The 17,953-nt window shown below is 46.2% G+C and overlaps 1 pseudogene; it reads left to right on the top strand.

Annotated features, from left to right (window-relative positions):
- Window positions 1-11,987: 11,987 nt before the first annotated feature.
- Window positions 11,988-17,584, top strand: LOC101982259 (annotated as a pseudogene).
- The last annotated feature ends 369 nt before the right edge of the window (window positions 17,585-17,953 follow it).

Below are 17,953 nucleotides of genomic sequence, written 5' to 3'. Positions count from 1 at the left end.
CCAGTCCTGGTTCTGGGGATGATCATAGCCAGGTGTGATCACCTATGAGTGTCCTGAGCTTGAAAGAAGTGGCTGTGCTCATGAGAATGCCCAAGGCTTGTCAAGTGTAGAAGACAAGTGGAAAAGGTTAGGTGCATGTGTACACGCATATTCATGCAAGTAAGTGTGCCTTGCACAATGGACCATGTTGTAGTAATATGAGCGGCGGGGCTGCGTCCCCAGCACCCCGGCCGCCTGGCTAGCTTATGCCCCGAAATAACAACACACAAACTGTATTCATTTAAACACTGCTTGGCCCATTATATCTAGCCTCTTCTCGGCTAACTCTTGCACCTGGACTAGCCCATTTCTAATAATCTGTGTAGCATCAGTTTTACCGGGAAAGATTCTAGTCTACGTTCATCCTGGGTCAGAGCTTCATCACATGTGCCTCAGAGAGCAGAGCTCTCGTGTCCTCCCGGGAGAGGGGAGCCTGGCGTCTCTCTGAGCTCACTTCCTCTTCCTCCCAGCATTCTGTTCTGTTTATTCCTCCCACCTATGTTTTAACCTATCAGGGCCAAGCAGTTTCTTTATTGCTTAGCCAATGAAACCAACAGATTGATATATGACACTCCCACATCACCATGTGATCAGAGAGAGGTAAGGCTTGTTGCAGTCTTGATTGTACAACAATTCTCCTTTATCTAATTCTCTATTCTATCCTCAAATCCCAGTCTAAAACCAGAGAGAGGCTGAGGCTTAGCATTTGGTCTTGCTGATACACACTGATGTCAGTCGAGACTGCTGGGAACAGCAAGTCCAGGAGATTGACTCTCCGCTCAGTCGAGAATGCTCATGAATAGTCATTCTCATTAGAAGTCAGGCCCCAGGGAACAGAACAACTTCATCTCTGTTAATACAGATGAGGCCTGGTGCTTGAAGAGGGCAATGATGTATGTGAGAAAGCCGAGTAGACCTGATTGATTGGAGATGACCCAAGACGAGAGAGGAGCAGATATCATAGATTCTGAATCCAGGATCTCAGGGCCATTTCAAAAGCAGTACCATAAGTAGCAGCACCAGCAACGCCAGCATTGCCACATACAGCTGCTGTTTCTAGTCACACAAATCTTCAGATGTTCTTCCAGGTCTGGCCAATCACTCACCCCATCAGTTCTACACCATAAAACCACAACATGCGTGCAAGCAGCCAGGCATTGTACCTGTGCTCAAAGGCACCCACACGTACAAAGACCAGAGTATGAAGCAGTTTAAAGAATGTCAGCTCAGTGCATGTCCTGGGAAGCCTAAGAACATTTCCCAAGGACAGCAAGTGCCCTTCACTTTTCACATATTTTACTAAACACTCGCTCGGCCACAGGCAGTGCTGAGTTCAGTGCTCCGTGTGGTTGGGAAAACCCAAAGAAGAATCCAGCCCAGGGCATGCTGGGCTGTCTGAGGAGGAAAGGGACTATATTCTGATAGAGTAGAAGGATTTGGCTAATTAAAAAAAATTAAACAGGTACAGAAAAGCCATACATATTTATGGGTGCCATGTAGTGTTTCAGTGCATGTTTAAATTGTGTTAAACATACCAGTCTCCTCAAGCGTGTATTATCAATTTCTGGGGACACATTGAAATGTTCTTTGGAGCAGTTTGAATATGTAGCGTCTTGTCATCATCTACAGCCTCCCAGTACAGCACCCCAGAACCCTTGCTCCTCTGTACCTTTGTACCCATTGATAAACCTGTGCTTTTATTTAAAACAGTCTCCGTACCTTCACTATTGTATTCTTCTACACCCATAATCTGAAGTTTAGTTCTTTTACAGTGTCCCAAAGGTCTCCCACATTCCATGCATATATATATATATATATATATATATATATATATATATATATATATATATATATATATATATACATGCACGTGGCTGTCCTGGAACTCACTTTGTAAACCAGGCTGGCCTTGAACTCACAGAGATTTGCCTGCCTCTGCCTCCCAAGTTGCTGGATTAAAGGCGTGCGCCACCACTGCCTGGCTCATGCATATATTTTTATATTTGTCATTGACATTTATTGAGTGATCTAGCCTCCTCCCCAGGAAGAAATGTTTCTATTGTGAGGGAACAGCCATAAAACAGAAGGGATCAGGGATTTTCCCAGGAATCTATCCTCAATGATCTTTCTCCTCCAGTAGAGTCCTGCATTCTCAAGAATCTATTGCCTTCCTAAATAGTGCCACCCACTGGGGACCTAGATGAATCTGTGCAGGACATTACATATTGAAACCATACCTGTTGATACTGATTAGCCCAGGCTGGTCTTGAACTAGTGATCTTCCTGCCTCTGCTTTCTTCAGCAACTCCTACCAGCAATGAGGGTAACCCTAGTGAGGACTTCTAGTGATGGAAGATATGGAGCCTTATCTGGTAACTAGGCAAGGCATTCAGTGGTAGGACTCCAACTCAGCCATAAAACCTTGGACCCATACAACCTGCCCTGCCTGTAAGACGTGCTGGGCCAGTGGTGGCCCAGGGCCTGTCAGAGTGGCTAATCAATTCCTGGTCTAACTTGAGGCCCATGCCCCAAGAGGGAGCCCACACCTCACTCTGCTTGAGTGGCCAGAAACGGGTAACTGGATGGCCCAGAGACCTCAGATGGATGCCTAGCCCAGTTGTCATCAGAGATTTGTCTCATCAGACACAGACAAACATTATGTGGAACTCTGGGAACTCCACAGAAGATGGGGAGAAAGGATTGTAAGAGTCAGAAGGGTTGAGAACACCTGGAGGTCATAGCCTTCAGAATCAACTAAGCAGGGCTTGCGGGTGTCACTGAGACTAAAGGGTGTAATCATAGAGCATGCATGGGTTTGTCCTAGGTCCTCTGCATGTATGCTGTGGCTGTTTAGCTTGGATTTTTTTGTGCGACTCCTAACAACCCTCATCTCTGACTTTCTTGCCTGATCTTGGGAACCCTTTCCTCCTCCTGGGTTGCCTCATCCAGCCTCGATATGAGGGTTTGTGCTTAGTCTTATTGCATCTGTTATACTACATTAGGTTGATATCCCTGGGAGGCCTGTCCTTTTCTGAAGGGCAATGGAGGAGCAGTGGATCTGGAGGATAGGGGAGATGGAGGGGGGACCTGGAAGGAATGGAGGGAGGGGAGGTTGCAGTCCAGACGTATTGTATGAGAGAAGAATAAATAAAAAGAAAAAAGAGAAACTGATCAGCTCTGACTGAGTGACATAATCATGTGGTCTGGCTCAGGCTGGTCTGGAGCACTTGGGTGTCATGCTCTTTGGCAGAGGCTGCACAAATCCTCTGCAGAAGCATCTGCCTGACACAACTCAGATGGACCCTGTGTATCCGGACAACCATCTGCGAAGCTTATAGGATGGGAAAAGGCAGGATCACTTGTCAATCAGCATCACCCCGTTTGCTTCCCTAATGCAGTCCTGAGACAGTTCTGTTAGTTGGCGTTGACAGATCTTCCCTGTTTGTCTCTTCACAAATCTAAGAGTTCACCTAGAATTTGGGCTGGATCAGATTCCTTATTTGGCAGTAAAACTTTTTGAGTCAGCCATCACATTTTGGCCTCAAATAATCTTCATTTTTATTTCAACACCACGTTTCTCTTCCACTGCTTCTGCTGAGCCAGCTATGTTGACCTTGCTGGCAGAGGGCTAACAAAAGTCTTCAGTAGATACGTATGGACATAAACCCACAATTGTGAAGCAGGAACACAATCCACTTGGATTTGTATGCCACGGACAATAGGGCACATTGATGACCCCGTCTGCTGTGATGCTGTTTCTTTTACCTTATATTGCAGTGTAATCCCAAGGGACCTGGGTATTTTGAAGAGCATCACACTGTCTCTTCTGGTTTGAACCTGAAGTATTTCCCATAGGGCCATGCATTAAGTGCTGTGATGTGAATTGTGAGTGCTGTGGGGTATGTAGGAGGTGGGACCCGCCTGGCGGAATTAGGCCAGTAGGTGTGGTCCTTTAGATGTTATCGCCATCAGTGGCTCTACCAGTAGGTGTGGTCCTTAGATGTTATAGCCATCTGTGGCTCTAGTTTATGTTCTTTATGCCACAGACTCCCACTGCCATGGATGGGGCTACACTGCTCTGCCTTCCCACTGTGAAGGGCTGACATGCCTCTGTGAGTCAAAACAAGCTTTCCACCTCTTAAGTCATGTATGTGGTATTCTCTTACAGCAAAAAGAAAGGTAACTGATAGGGTCGTATTGATGAAAGCGTGGATGGGCAAGAGAGGGCAAGTAGACTGGAGGTGTGGGTGGAGCTCATGAAGACGCAGAGCCTCTGTGTTTATGGAAATGACAGGGGTTCAGTAGTCACGGCATGCTGAAACCTTCAAAGGATGAATGGTGCCTCTCATACGCAGCAGACGCATCGGAGTCTGTGTTGGTTCTCGAACCAATGCATGTCGCATCGGAGAATACTTGCTTGATTCGGTGGTGCAGGATAGGGACAGCTGATGCTCTTAGTGGGACCAACAGCATGAAAGATCTTTGAAGTGACCTGTTGCATGGGACCATGTAAATCCTGTTGCACTGGCAGCTGGGAACCGAAAGCCAGAGGCTGGATAATGCAGAATGCCTAAGTGATTCTGTCATTTGGCTGCTTGATGCCTCGTTAGCATCTCCAGCCTGACTTCACCATGATGTGGGGTTCATGGTAGGCTGAGCACATGCCTGACTCCAGATTCCATTCACCATCCTGTCTAGAGACTCCTGGGAGACCCACCACCTGTGTTTCCTTAAAGCTGACTGTTCATAGTCATTTAATAGTGGTGTGCAATGCCTATGTGAAGGGATGCTTGGCAGGAGGCTGCTTTTCCATTGGATAGATGAGGAAACAGGTGTAATAGACTCATAAGCTAAGAACCTCTCTAAGGCTGGTCAAGTCATTCATGTCTGTGTATATCAATGATTCAGTCATTCATGTCTGTGTATACCAATGATTCAGTCATTCATGTCTGTGTATACCAATGATTCAGTCATTCATGTCTGTGCACACCAATGATTCAGTCATTCATGTCTGTGCACACCAATGATTCAGTCATTCATGTCTGTGCACACCAATGATTTAGTCATTCATGTCTGTGCACACGAATGGTTCATTGAGAACTCTTCTGGAGTGTATTGAGTATTCCTTTGGCACCCAGGGATCACAGATGTGATCCTTGTTTTCAAAGAACTCCAGGTTTGGGGTGAACGTAGATGGAAGGGAAAGAGGGTGAGGGTTGACAGTTAATTCTCATACTGTGAAACAAATGCTAGCAGAATCATAAGTTCAGGGTGCCGGGTAAACTTGAACTGACTGACCTGGAGTAAGAAGAGGTGACTTGGGAGAGGAGAGTCACACATATGACAGATCAGGGGGACATGGTGTGGTTCTATGCTGGAGCCAAGGACACAGAGGGGATGTCTCAGAAGACAGTCCTTCAGGCTCCAGGCTCCTTTCCTATCAGCTCCTATTCCAGGGGCAGCTGTCCTCTGAGATACAGCAGTAGGTGAGGGCCTGGACCATTTCATTAGGGAGGTTTGTATCCAGCTTCATGCCCTAAGCCCTAGTAAGTCTCTTACTTAGTGGGGAAGCAGCAAATCAAGATGACATTTCAAAAGCGGTAGCCCAGCCTGTTGCTGGAGGAACAGCTAAATCCTCACCCATATTAAATACCTTCTCCAAAGCAGCGGCTGGGCCATTTAGGAAAATTAAAAGGAAAGAGAGGAACAGAGAGTGGAGCGATTAAAAGCAAGTGTAATAGTGTTTCCAGTCCTGTGGCAATTAAGAGACCTCACATATGGCCTTTCACTTTATCCTCCTCTTGGCTTGTCCTGCATCTGCACCCACTCAGAGGCCTGGCCATTATGAAAGTGATTTTACAAAAAGGGACTCAGGTTTCCTGTCTCTCTGTCGTCAGGCCAGCCAGGTAGTGGGTTGATGGCTGGTCTAGGACTGCATGTCTCCCACTACACGTGCTCTGAAGCCTTTGTGCCAGAAAAAATCCCAGCATGGAGAGATTTCTGTAAGGCAGCAGGTTTCAAGGGTTATCTTCATGCAAGTAGAGAAAAGCATAGCAAGAAAACTGGCTGCAAGCGAGGGAAAGATCATTTCCTTTGCTGTTGCTCTCTTAGCACGCCTGGAAGAACGACGTGGCACCATTTTTTTGCTCGATTGGATTAACAGGCTGAAGAAGGGAAATACAACACTGTGAAGGATGCAGGAGAAAGTGTCTGTGCACAGCATAGAGTGATGCTAACTTTCTGGAGGATTCTTACGCTGAGTGCACCAAGGATTTTAAAGTTTATGACAAATTCAAAAGCCATTGCAGCGGTTGGCATGCTCATTCTTCTAAGAATGAGTCCTCAGGAAAAAAAATCAGAAATATGGACACAGAACGGCCAAAACTGTGTTCATTGGAGTGTGACTTCTAGAATGAAAGAGGAGGAGTTGATAGTGTAGGTCAGTGGTAAAGGATTTGCCTGGTGTGGGCGACAGAGGCTGTGGGTTTGATTCCCAACACTGGGACCTGGTCAGGGGGATAGCTAGCTAGCTAGATACATAATACATACATACATTCATACACACGTATGTACGTACCTACATACATGCATACATACATAGACAGAGAGATAGATGATAGAACTTTAGTATCTAATTTTAGTAAACAGGTGAAAAATTGAATTAAAAATATCAAAAATACTTGATACAATATGAAAATTAAATATTCTCTCTCTTGCTCTCCATTCCCCCACCCCACCCCTCCTACCCACACAGATTCTGCCACAAGACAGAAGCTACTGATAAACTTGGAGGCAAAATCATATTCTAAAGCCTGACATGGATGACACATGACATGAGAAAGAGGCCAGTTTCACTCAACTACAGATCAAGATGTGCCATAAACAAAGAGAACCCAGAAACTATCAATATACCATGCACAAAGACTTTTTTGTACTGGGAGAAAATATTTTATTAGTAACTTTAAATATTAAGTTAAAGAAAAGCTTACAAGATGGGTACTTTTTTTTTTTTCCAAGATAGGGTTTCTGTGTAGCTTTGGAGCCTGTTCTGGAACTAGTTTTTGTAGACCAGGCTGACTTTGAACTCACGGAGACCCGCCTGCCTCTGCCTCCCAAGTGCTGGGATTAAAGGTATATGCCACTACCACCTGGCCACAAGATAGTTACTTTTACCCTGATCATACAAATAAGACAACTGGGGTTTAAGAAAACTGTATTTTCTGCAAGTTATATGAATAGAATAGTGTGACATTGAAGTGCTTGAGAAGTCCTAGTATCTTGGGACTTGCAGGACCTGCTGTGCCAGATAGGTGATGGGAAGCGAGAGGCTGAGGGTAGCATCAACCTATTTTGCACATGACTGATCTCTAGAGCCTCCATTCTTGTTGGCACAAGACTTTGGCACATCTGATTACAGGTGACTTAACCGAGGCCCCATGGGGGTAAGCCGCTTGAGTGAGTTTCTGTAGCTGATCTGTGTGTGGCTGAGGTGGCATTAGATCCAGGTCTGTCCTCCTCTCCTGCCGCTTACCGTAGATCCCCCTGAAGCAGAGGTTCAGGGCTACTGCTGTTTGTCAGCAGTACAATGACAGTTGCCAGCTGTGTTGTGACTTCTGGTGACTCAAGCTCCGTGAATGCAGGTGAGCTGAAGCTCTCCGTAGTGCCTGGGCTCCAACCACAGCTTCTGGGCTTTGTGCCTATCCGTGTGCTCAAAAACAGGAAAGCGTTGCTTTCTGATGCCCAGGCATTTTCCGATTCTGCAGGGTCCCTGCTTTCCAGTCCTCTTGTTTTGGAGAGCTGACCTCGGCCATACATTTATACACAACCTGCTGTGACAGGTGGAGCCCTGCTGTCCGGCGGGACCTACCTGGTGAGGATTACCCTTGTACTGCAAGCAGTGGCTTCCCCGTCCAGCAAAGCCTTCCACACAGGCTTGGCCCCCTGGCCCTTCTGTTTGTTTTGCTTTGTGCTGACCTGAATTGAATACCTTCACGAGTTTCTGCAATGGGACCGACAGTGGTTGTGACATGCAGGGACAAAGGCTGTGCCCACCTGCAGGTCAAGGGTCAGGCCTGGTAGAGAAGTCTTGTCAGCGCTTCAAAAGCTGAGGCCTCTGTCCTGCTAGGCCCCACCCATGGATCAATGACCACTAGCACCCAGGTGTGCTGGACTATTGATGTTCCCATGGCCAGGACAAGGGGAGGTGCAAGGCTACGTACAGGCAGCTTACCTGGGGATTAAAGCAGGGACACAGGTGTCTAGTCAATGCCAAGGGAAGGAGGCTGGGTTGGACTCACACGAAGTGGGAGGGGTAGCAAGCTGAGTGCCTTGGGCTCTCCAGAAAACAGCTGTTGTTGGCCAGCCCTGGGCTGCATGTTACAGGACTTCTTTCTAGTTCTTGGCTGGCCTCTTTGTTTTTGTCATTTTTTTTTTCTAAAGAAGAACTTCTGGAAACATAATAAGTTTAAATATAATCTTTCCCCTCCCTCTTCTCTCTTTTCTTATGTAATTTAGGCTAGATTGTAACTTGAAATTTTACCTCAACCTCCCAAGTGCTGGGATTATAGTCAGTAGTACCACTGTGGCACTCCTATGCGCCACAGGGCCCTAGAGACATATCTGTCTTGCCATTCATTCATTCATTCATTCATTCAGCTGATAGCTCACTATTACTGAAAGATGATTTTGTCCTGTATTCTGGAATGAATGTTGGACACAAATAAATTTCAAAAAGCTTGTCCACCCTGAAATAGAGACAAAAATATGAACAAATAACTGGATGTGAAATGAATTTTTCAGGCCATAGCATTTTGTCTGTGGAAGCATGCCCTGGAGTAAGCCACCGTTTATGCAAATCTGACAGGGTTTTTGAGCTAGCTTCCAAGGGCAGTTGGAGAGAGGGGAACCAGCCACAGAAGTGCTGGATCTGGGGCTTTGGACAGCTGCAGGCTGGCCACTAAGGTAAGGAGACGGGAGTCGATCAAGCATAGCTGGGGAGGCTAGAAGGTTGCCTGAGACTTAGGCTTCGACTGAGCAGCTATGTGGAGGACTCCATATTAAATCTGAGGTCTGTGAGTCAGGCTGGATCTGAAACACAGATGTGGCCAGAGAGATTCAGATGTGAAGGATGCCCTCAGAGAGATGTCAGGGTGATGGGCTGGAGGGCTCTTACCAAAAGGGATTGCAAATCAGCTGTTCTAAATACAGATGACGGACAGCAGAAGTTCCTCAGAATGAAGTTTTTCTAGATCTCTGGCCAAGGGTGTCATGGCACCACAATGACCCATCAAGATAAGAGGGCAATTGTTCCAGGCTCAGAGAAAGTCTGCATCCTTAGGAAGGTAGGTTCTGCTAAGGATGTGTGAGTCTGCCCCTGAGAAACACCCATGGTGAGTGATCAAGTAATCTTGAACCCCAGAGCAAGCCCTGCTGGGTCTACCCTTCATCTCTTCAGGATGGTGAACTGCTGCTTTTGGAATGCTGGGGTCCCTGGAGGGCAGGAACACCCAGCTTGCCAGTTGTCTTTTTCATCAGTCCTTGATCACCTAGTTTTTACCAAGAGCTGGGATTGCAGAACAAGAAAGAGGGAAGGGTTTTCTGCCCTGGTCGACTGGCAGTTCAGTAAATAATAGGTAATTCTAGGAGTGAGGATGCCATTGCTAACCCTGGCACGCAAACACTACTGCACCAGGCGCAATTCTAACTAACTCACTTTGACTGGATGTGGTGGCACATACCCACATCTTCAGTACTTAAGAGACTGAGTCAGGAGGATGGAGAGCTGGAGGCTGCTCTAACTGGCGACACAGACCCCATTTCAAATAACTTTAAAGAGAAGCTGTGCTGTTTTCAGAAAAATAGGTAAGAGTTAGAGATCATTTTGTTAAGTGAAACAAGCCAGACTTCGAGAAGCAAGCATATGCTTTCTGTCATATGCTGAAGCTAGGACTAACAGAAAAGGGAGGGGCTGGAGAGATCCTAAGTTAACAGCACCCATTGCTCTTTCAGAGGGGCTAGGGTTCAGGTTCCAGAACCACATCGAAGAGCTCAAAACTGCCTAGAATTCCAGCTCCCAGGGTCCTAACACCCTCTTTTCACCTCTCCCAGAACTTACACACACATGCCCGTACACATGTTCATACACACATGCCTACAAATACACATATGCATAAAGAGACTTGCACATGGTACATAACACATATGTACAGGCAAGATACCTGTACACATAAAATAATAATGAAAGCAATAAGAATTTTTTTTAAAAACAAACAAACAGAAGTTAAATAGATGGATCTATTGGGAAGAAAGTTTTATTCTTGGTAGTTTGATTTTGGCAGGTGGATGGTGCCTCAAACCGCAGAGGGATTCTTTTCAGTATGGCTGTAGTCGCAACGACCTCATACTGTGATTTTATATGCTGATCCGTAACTCTGCTGTGATGTCCGCTCAGCTCGGTCCAGGGTATTTTAGTGGGCTGCTCTACCGGTGTGCTGGGTGTAGTTGGGATGGAGCGATGCTTCTTACGGTACTTGGGGTCTTGTGGAAGAGATTAGCAACATGTCCATCGCATCCACGGTGTCTCATGGCTCTGCTGAATTTGCCTCCGAGTTTCATACTTTCACTGCTAACACGCTTGTGCTTCAAACTCACGGCTTCCAACCATGGATGCAAGTTCCAAGCTGAAAACATAACTTGAAATGTATAATGCTGTGAAAATAAAGAATGAAAAATAGCTCCAGACCTCAGAACTTCTGTTTTCTTTGTGTTCCGGGGACAATTCACTGTGGTGGGAAGTGGACCAGAGCCCAGAGATTTGTAAACTGAACATGGGCCCGGGAAACAAGAGCAGCTGCCGAAGAGAGTGGGGAGGTCCACTGACACAGCATGTAGTAAAAGTGAAGAAAGCTGGCTTAGGGCTTGACCAGCTCCCTTTTCCAGATCATTTCATGGAATTGCTAAGAAAACACATGCCTGGCCCAGCATGTCCTTAACCAGTGGCTGAAACTCTACCCAGATCTGATTTTGCTGTAGTCATGCTCCAGCTCACTTCAGCCGGCAGGTGAAGTTCCATATCCTGGTGCATGTACCACCTTCCAGAATCTGATCTATGGAAAAAGTGACACGGTCCACGGAGGTCAGAGTGGCTTGACCCACTTATTGGGGCATGCATAGCATGAATGCTTTCAATTTGGGAATTTTTTAAGAGTTTATTTAAAAAATTATGACTCTTCCAACTCGAGCCGTACGGATTGTCACAAAACAAACAACAGGAAGATATTCCCTTCCTTATTCTAGCTCAACCCCCTCACCACCTCAACCACATTCTGTCTCAAGGATTAAGCACTGTTAGGAGTGTACAAGCTTTTGTGAATAGAGCATTTTAACTTATAACATTACTATTTTATAATGGAATGTACAAGCGTTCATGAATGCAGTATTCTAATAATAAATTCATATTTCCTTAACTTGCCTTATTTAATTTCATGTTTTCGACAATTATTTCCCATTTTTTCTTCACTATGCCACAGTTTAACTGTTCTTTTCCCCTTCTACTATAATTTCCGAATTCTCAGTTATCTATTGCTAGGCAGCCTTTGGATGTATGTCCTGTGCACTCTTGTGCCCGGTTCTGTGGGAGCAGAGAATTGCTGAGTCAAGGGAAGGTACATCTAGAGAACTGCCCGGTGCTGCCAGCTCCTTTTCTAAAACTGTGTCTCTTGTTTGTGTCCCCACAAACCCAAACCACAAACATTCTCCTGCCCAAACCTTTGGCATCTGTCCTAAGAATCTTCCTATTCTGAGAGAGTGACATTGTTATTTTAATTTTCAATTACTTGTTCACTCAGATGACTGTGCATATTTTTATGTTCTAAACAAGGGTTGATTTTTGTCTCCAAGGGACATTTGGCAGTACCTGGAGACATGTTGGATCTCATAATAGGGCAGCCATGGTGGTGGTAGGGATGGTGGTGGTGATGGTGGTGATTGGTGATGGTGGTGATTGGTAATGTTGGGGGGATGGTGGTGGTGATGGTGGTGATTGGTAATGTTGGGGGGATGGTGGTGGTGATGGTGGTGGTGATGGTGGTGGTGATGGTGGTGGTGATGGTGATCGTGGTGGTGATGGTGGTGATTGGTAATGTTGAGGGGATGGTGGTGGTGATGGTGGTCGTGGTGGTGATGGTGGTGATTGGTAATGTTGGGGGGATGGTGGTGGTGGTTGAAATGCTGTCACTGTTCTCAAAGTCAAGAGTGTGCAGGTTGAGAGTCCTGGCTGTTTAGCCTTTTGCTTATCCTCTGTGAATTACCTGTGAAATTCTTTATCTGAAATTCTTCATTCTGTGGAACTCTTTATCATTGGTTTATCCTATGTATTACAGAAATCTCCCCCCTCTGATGTTTATATTTGTCCTTGATGTACTGGAGAATTAAAAATGTTTAAACTGCTCTTGCCTGGATTGCTTGATGTTGTGCTGTGCGGACTGGACATGCAGGACCCACAGAAAATGACTGCTGAACTTACCTAAAGGTGAGATGATCCTTCAGGGTCCCTGCTTCACGAAGGAGTCTGCCAGACATTCTGCAGGGCACAGAAGAAAATGACTGACAAATTGCCAATATAGGTGGAACTGTCTTTGAAATTTCATGCTTTATGAAAAAGCGTTCTGGATACTATGGACCTGTAGGCTGAAGATAGATGCCCCAATGGTACAGAAGAACTTTGGGTAACTGTCCAGACAGTGAGATGTCTCTGTCAATTCTAGAGTTTTGGAAGTTTCTTCCAATGCACTTCCTGTAGGTAATATTATATCCTTCTGGAGTTGAAGCATTTATAGTTCTAGTTTTTCTTAGTTATGATAAGAAATAAATGGATATAAATATTGTAACTAGAATTCTTGCTTGATAACTGTTTTGTTATATAGAATTTTACTATGCTAAAATTAAAACCTTCCTTTTTATTTAAAGAGAAAAGGGGAGGTAATGTGGGATTAATAAGAATTAACCAATGGTATTCACAACATGCAGAGGGGAATTCCCACATCACCTCCCCTTTTCTATTGTGGGATTCCCCTCTGTATGCTGTGAATACCATTGGTTATTAAAGAAGCTGTCTTGGCCTGTGATAGGGCAAAAGAATAGAGTTAGGCAGGGAAAACTAACTCTGTGGAATTCTGGGAGAAAGGAGGTGGAGTCAGAGAGAAGCCATAGAGCTGGCAGAGACAGATGCCAGAACTTTACCCAGTAAGCCACAGCCTCATGGCGATACACAGATTAATAGAAATGGGATAAATTAATATGTAAGAGTTATCCAATAAGAAGCTAGAGCTAATGGGCCAAGCAGTGATTTAATTAATATGGTCTCTGTGTGATTATTTTGGGTCTGAGCTGCCGGGTTGGCCGGGAGATGAACTAACATCCTCCTTCTACACAAGGGTGTTGATCTTCCCCCTTACCAGCTGCAGCACTCAGGAAAGCGAGCCCTGCCCCTTTTCTGAGCTGCCCAGTAGAGCTGACCCTGTTGATGGGGCACAAATGAAAACCTGAGTGTGGGAGATCTGACCCCACCCCTCATCTGCCTTCAGGTGGTGTGGGTGAGGGATAAATGCCCCCCCCATCACCTGTGGCAGGTGGGAGAGCTTGCCTTGAGGTCATGATAGCAATAGCTGTTCCTGCCCTTCGTCAGTTGCAGTACTGGAGAGAGAGGCCCCTGCACCTCGCCTAGGCAACCTAGGCAACACAAAAGGGCCCTGGTGGGTAAAGGTGTGGATGAGTCAGCCCTGAGGGTATGAAAGCAGGAGGACCAGCTCTGTCTCTGTGATGAGGATGGGATAGGATGTGAATGTGGATGTCATAGGGATGAGATGTGATGTGGATACGATGGGGATGGGATGGGGATGCAGTGTGGATGGGATGGGATGTGGATGTGGATGGGATGTGGATGTGATGAGGATGTGATGGGATGTGGAGGGCTAGTGTTCCTTTGCAGAGTTTTTGAAGGAAGAGATGGGACATAAAGTACAGTGAAGGACCTTTCTCCAGTTTTACCACTGACTCTCACTATGGCTTTTGGAAGTAGTTCCCTGTATCAGTTTCATTCTCTGTAAGGATAAAGGATTCAGAGACAGTAAATATAGGCTCCATAGAAGTGTGCACTATCTCTTTTTCTTCCATATGTTTTCCCAAGTCCCTTGCATGTCAATGATGCTTTCTGATCATTTGCATGATAGATGGATGAAGGTGAACAAGTGAACAAATGGATGGGCAGGCATGTCCCTGTGCCTCTTATTCTGCCACATGCAATGAAGGCATTATTAGGTTTTTAGGTGCAGTAAAGTTCCTCTCAGTTTAGATGCATTTTTATTAGTGTGACTACACCGGATGCTGGCAGACACTCAGTGTTGCCGCCAGAGAGGAAACTTGTAAGCTAGCTCTGGGATAGAAATTTCTGGGTTCACTGGGGAAGCCAACCCTACCAGTGCTTGTTTGGGGAACTCTGAACCAGCATGCCCAAGAGTGTGGGCTGGCCACACTCTCTCTTGCAGGTCAATGCAGCTGGGTCTACCACAGCTCTGCTTTCCTTCATCAACTTGTATTTATCATGAAATCAACTGGCTGTGAGGGGCCTCAAGGCCTGGGCTTTCTGTAAGGAAATGGGAACAATTAATGGGCTTATCTGATGAAAAGTAATGCCGCTAATGATTTATTAATTATCATGTGACTTATCTTTCTGCTTCTTATTAATCAAAGATGTCATGTAACTCTGGAACTCCACATGAAGGGGAACAGACTAGATGCAGCCCTGTGTGTGTGGATGTGGGCTGGAGCCAGGTGTCCCTAGCTTCTCCGGAACCTGCTCCAGCCCGCTGCAGCCAGTGGGGTCAATCTCCTTGGGCTGCAGACAGGGAAATGAGAGAGGCAAAGGAGATCCTATGTTGGACTGTATGCTATGTGCCAGGAATTGTTCAGAGTACTTCGTGGCCTCTTCTGAGAGCTACAGAAGAGGTGTCGCTGTATTAAAATCTTACATGAGAAAACGGAGGCTCAGAAATGTTAGATAGGTTGCCCAAGCTATGAAGTTAGAAGGGCTGGGATTTGTGCCCGGGTATGTCTGAGGCAGGGGTGGATGCCTTTTAAGGAAGGCTTCAATTAAACCAGAAGAGTGAGGCAGGTACTCTGGGAGGAGCTACACTGAGGTCCAGTAGGCGTATTAGAGTCACAGGAGAAGGAGAAGGGTCACATTTCTATCCTTGGTCCTCAAGGCTTTCAATGTCTCACAAGTGACACAAGATTCATACCTATGACACAGGGCACACCTGCCTGAGTGATTACTCTTCTCAGGGTTCAGGCTTGTTCCCAGGCTAGCACTTCTCAGAGCCAGGGATTGCTTCATTAGTGGCAGGGGCTTATAGATTGGAAAGGATTCTATAGATGCGATACTGGTGTCCTGGCTAGTTTTAAGTCAGCCTGACACAAGCTAGAGTCATCTGAAAGGAGGGACTATCAATTGAGAAAATGCCTCCATAAGACCCAGCTGTAGGGCATTTTCTTAGTGATTGATGGGGGGAGAGCTCAGCCCACTGTGGGTAGTGCTATCCCTGGGCTGGTGGGCCTGGGTTCTATAAGAAAGCAGAGTGGCCAAGCCATGGGGAGCAAGTCAGTAAGCAGCACCCCTCCATGGCCTCTGCATCAGCTCCCGTCTTCAGGTTCCTGCCTTGTCTTCCTGTCCAGACTTCCTTCAATGAGGGACTCCAATGTGGAAGTGTAAGCCAAATAAACTGTTTCCTCCCAACTTTCTTTTGGTCATGGTATTTCATGACAGCAATAGAAACCCTAACTAAGACAGGCTGGTACCTGGATAGTGGGTTATTGCTGTGACAGACCTGACTATATTGTTTTAGGTAAGGTTGTGGAAGAACTTTGGAACTTTGTGCTAGAAACACATTGAGTGTTGAAAGCTCAGTAGGATGTTCTGTGGAGCTTGGAAGAAAAGGATGTTGATAGCTATTCAGACAAAGGAGGCCTGGCTTGTGAAGTTTCAGGGGGAAGCAAAGACTTTATCAGACCTTTTGTGTGAGGCATCTGTGGTTTCTGGTCAGTTGGAGCTGAAGAATTAACTGTGATTCACAAGAGACCAGAACCTCTAAAATCAAACCCCTGACTTGTGGGACAATGGATGCTGGTCAGCTGGGGCTGACCAATTGACTGTGATTAAGAAGAAGCCAGCATCATTGAGGTCAAATCTTTTGGGAATTGTTCCCTAAGAGTCAGCATCCAGAAACTGTGGTCCAGAGGTGGCCAAAGTGGTGTCTTGTGCTGGCAGCCGAACTTGATAGTATAAGAGTCACCAGTGGTGCTTTTGAAAGTGTGAGGGGTCACGGAGAACATCTGAGTCCTGGCACTGTGTAGCAGGACTGGAGTCTCTGAAAAGAGGCAGGAGAGGCTATTGGTGAAAGTGCAGCCCAGGTGAAGCACAAAGCTCCGTCATTTTGGAGATACCAGTGTCATGGGATGACCACTAAGAAGGGCAGCAATGGAGCTGAGGGGCAAGCTGGAGCCTAGAAGACACGCTCTGTGTGTGCTGCAGAGAGCAGAATCAGAGAAGTGACCCACGCCCTCTGGAGGAGCCCAGAAGATAGTGAGTGAACCCCAAATAATTGGACATCGAGTTATTTACAAGTTTGGAGTTTTGTTTTGCTTTGTTCAGCTTGTGACTGTGCCCTGGTACTTCCCTCTTGGAGTAAGAAACTCTTTAACTTGGGGTTTTTGTCTCGGGTTTGCTCCACTGCAACTTAAAGCCCCTTTTGAGGCGGTCCCCTGGCCAAGCTTCGTCTTCGCCGTGGCCCTCAGTGATGCTGACGTACAGAAGCAGATTAAGCACATGGCGGCTGTCATCGAACGAGAAGCCAATGAGAAAGCAGAAGAAATCAATGCAAAGGCAGAAGAGGAGTTCAGCATTGAGAAAGGTCGTCTTGTGCAAACCCAAAGACTGAAGATTATGGAATACTAAGAGAAGAAAGATTGAGCAGCAAAAAAAAAAAAAAGAAAAGAAAAGAAATTCAAATGTACAATCTGATGAATCAAGCAAGACTCAAAGTCCTCAGAGCAAGGGATGACTTTATTACTGATCTGCTAAATGAGGCGAAACAGAGACTCTCAGCAAGGTGGTAAAAGATACAACTGGATACCAAGTGGTATGGAGCAGACTGGTCCTTCAGGGCTTGCACCAGCTGTTGGAGCCTCGTATGATTGTGCAGTGCAGAAAACAAGATTTCCCTTCGGTGAAGGCTTCAGTACAAAAAGCAATTTCTATGTATAAAATTGCCACCAAAAAAAGATGTTGATGTCTAAATTGACCAGGAGGCTTACCTGCCTGAGGAAATAGCTGGTGGAGTTGGAATCTATGATGGGGATTGCGAGATAAAGGTTTCCAACACTCTGGAAAGACAGCTGGACCTCCTAGCTCAACAGATGATGCCGGAAGTCCTGGGAGCCTTGTTTGGTGCAAATACCAATAGGAAGTTTCGGGACTGAGCCTGGGGAGGTGCAGTTTATCCAAGGCTGTAATCCTGGAGCAGCAGATATCTGTGTGGCTCCTCTTTCTGTTCTAATACTGGCAGTCAGTGGATACTCTCTGCAGCTAATGCCCAGTGTCAACAGGAGAGAGGGCCACTTGGTGTGGGCAGGAACCCACCCCCAGCTCATCTGACACCACAGCTGTGCACTGGTCCTGCAGCAGGACTGGAGGGGTCAGAGAGTGCTGCGCGTCCCTCACTGAGGACCCATTCTCCCTGCTCCTAGTCTAGACTAGAGTGTGTTGTGCATGTTGTCCCCTGCATTGGGTGTCAAGCGCAGGTGGGGCTTGCATTCCTCCAGCAACGTTAGGTTCACTGTTACTGTTTGGGTCTAGTTTGCC

Source organism: Microtus ochrogaster, unplaced genomic scaffold, assembly GCF_000317375.1.
Source record: "Microtus ochrogaster isolate Prairie Vole_2 unplaced genomic scaffold, MicOch1.0 UNK12, whole genome shotgun sequence".
NCBI classification, from domain to species: domain Eukaryota; kingdom Metazoa; phylum Chordata; class Mammalia; order Rodentia; family Cricetidae; genus Microtus; species Microtus ochrogaster.
The sequence above is the reverse complement of the archived record's forward strand: the minus strand, read 5'-3'. Positions and strand labels throughout refer to the sequence as shown.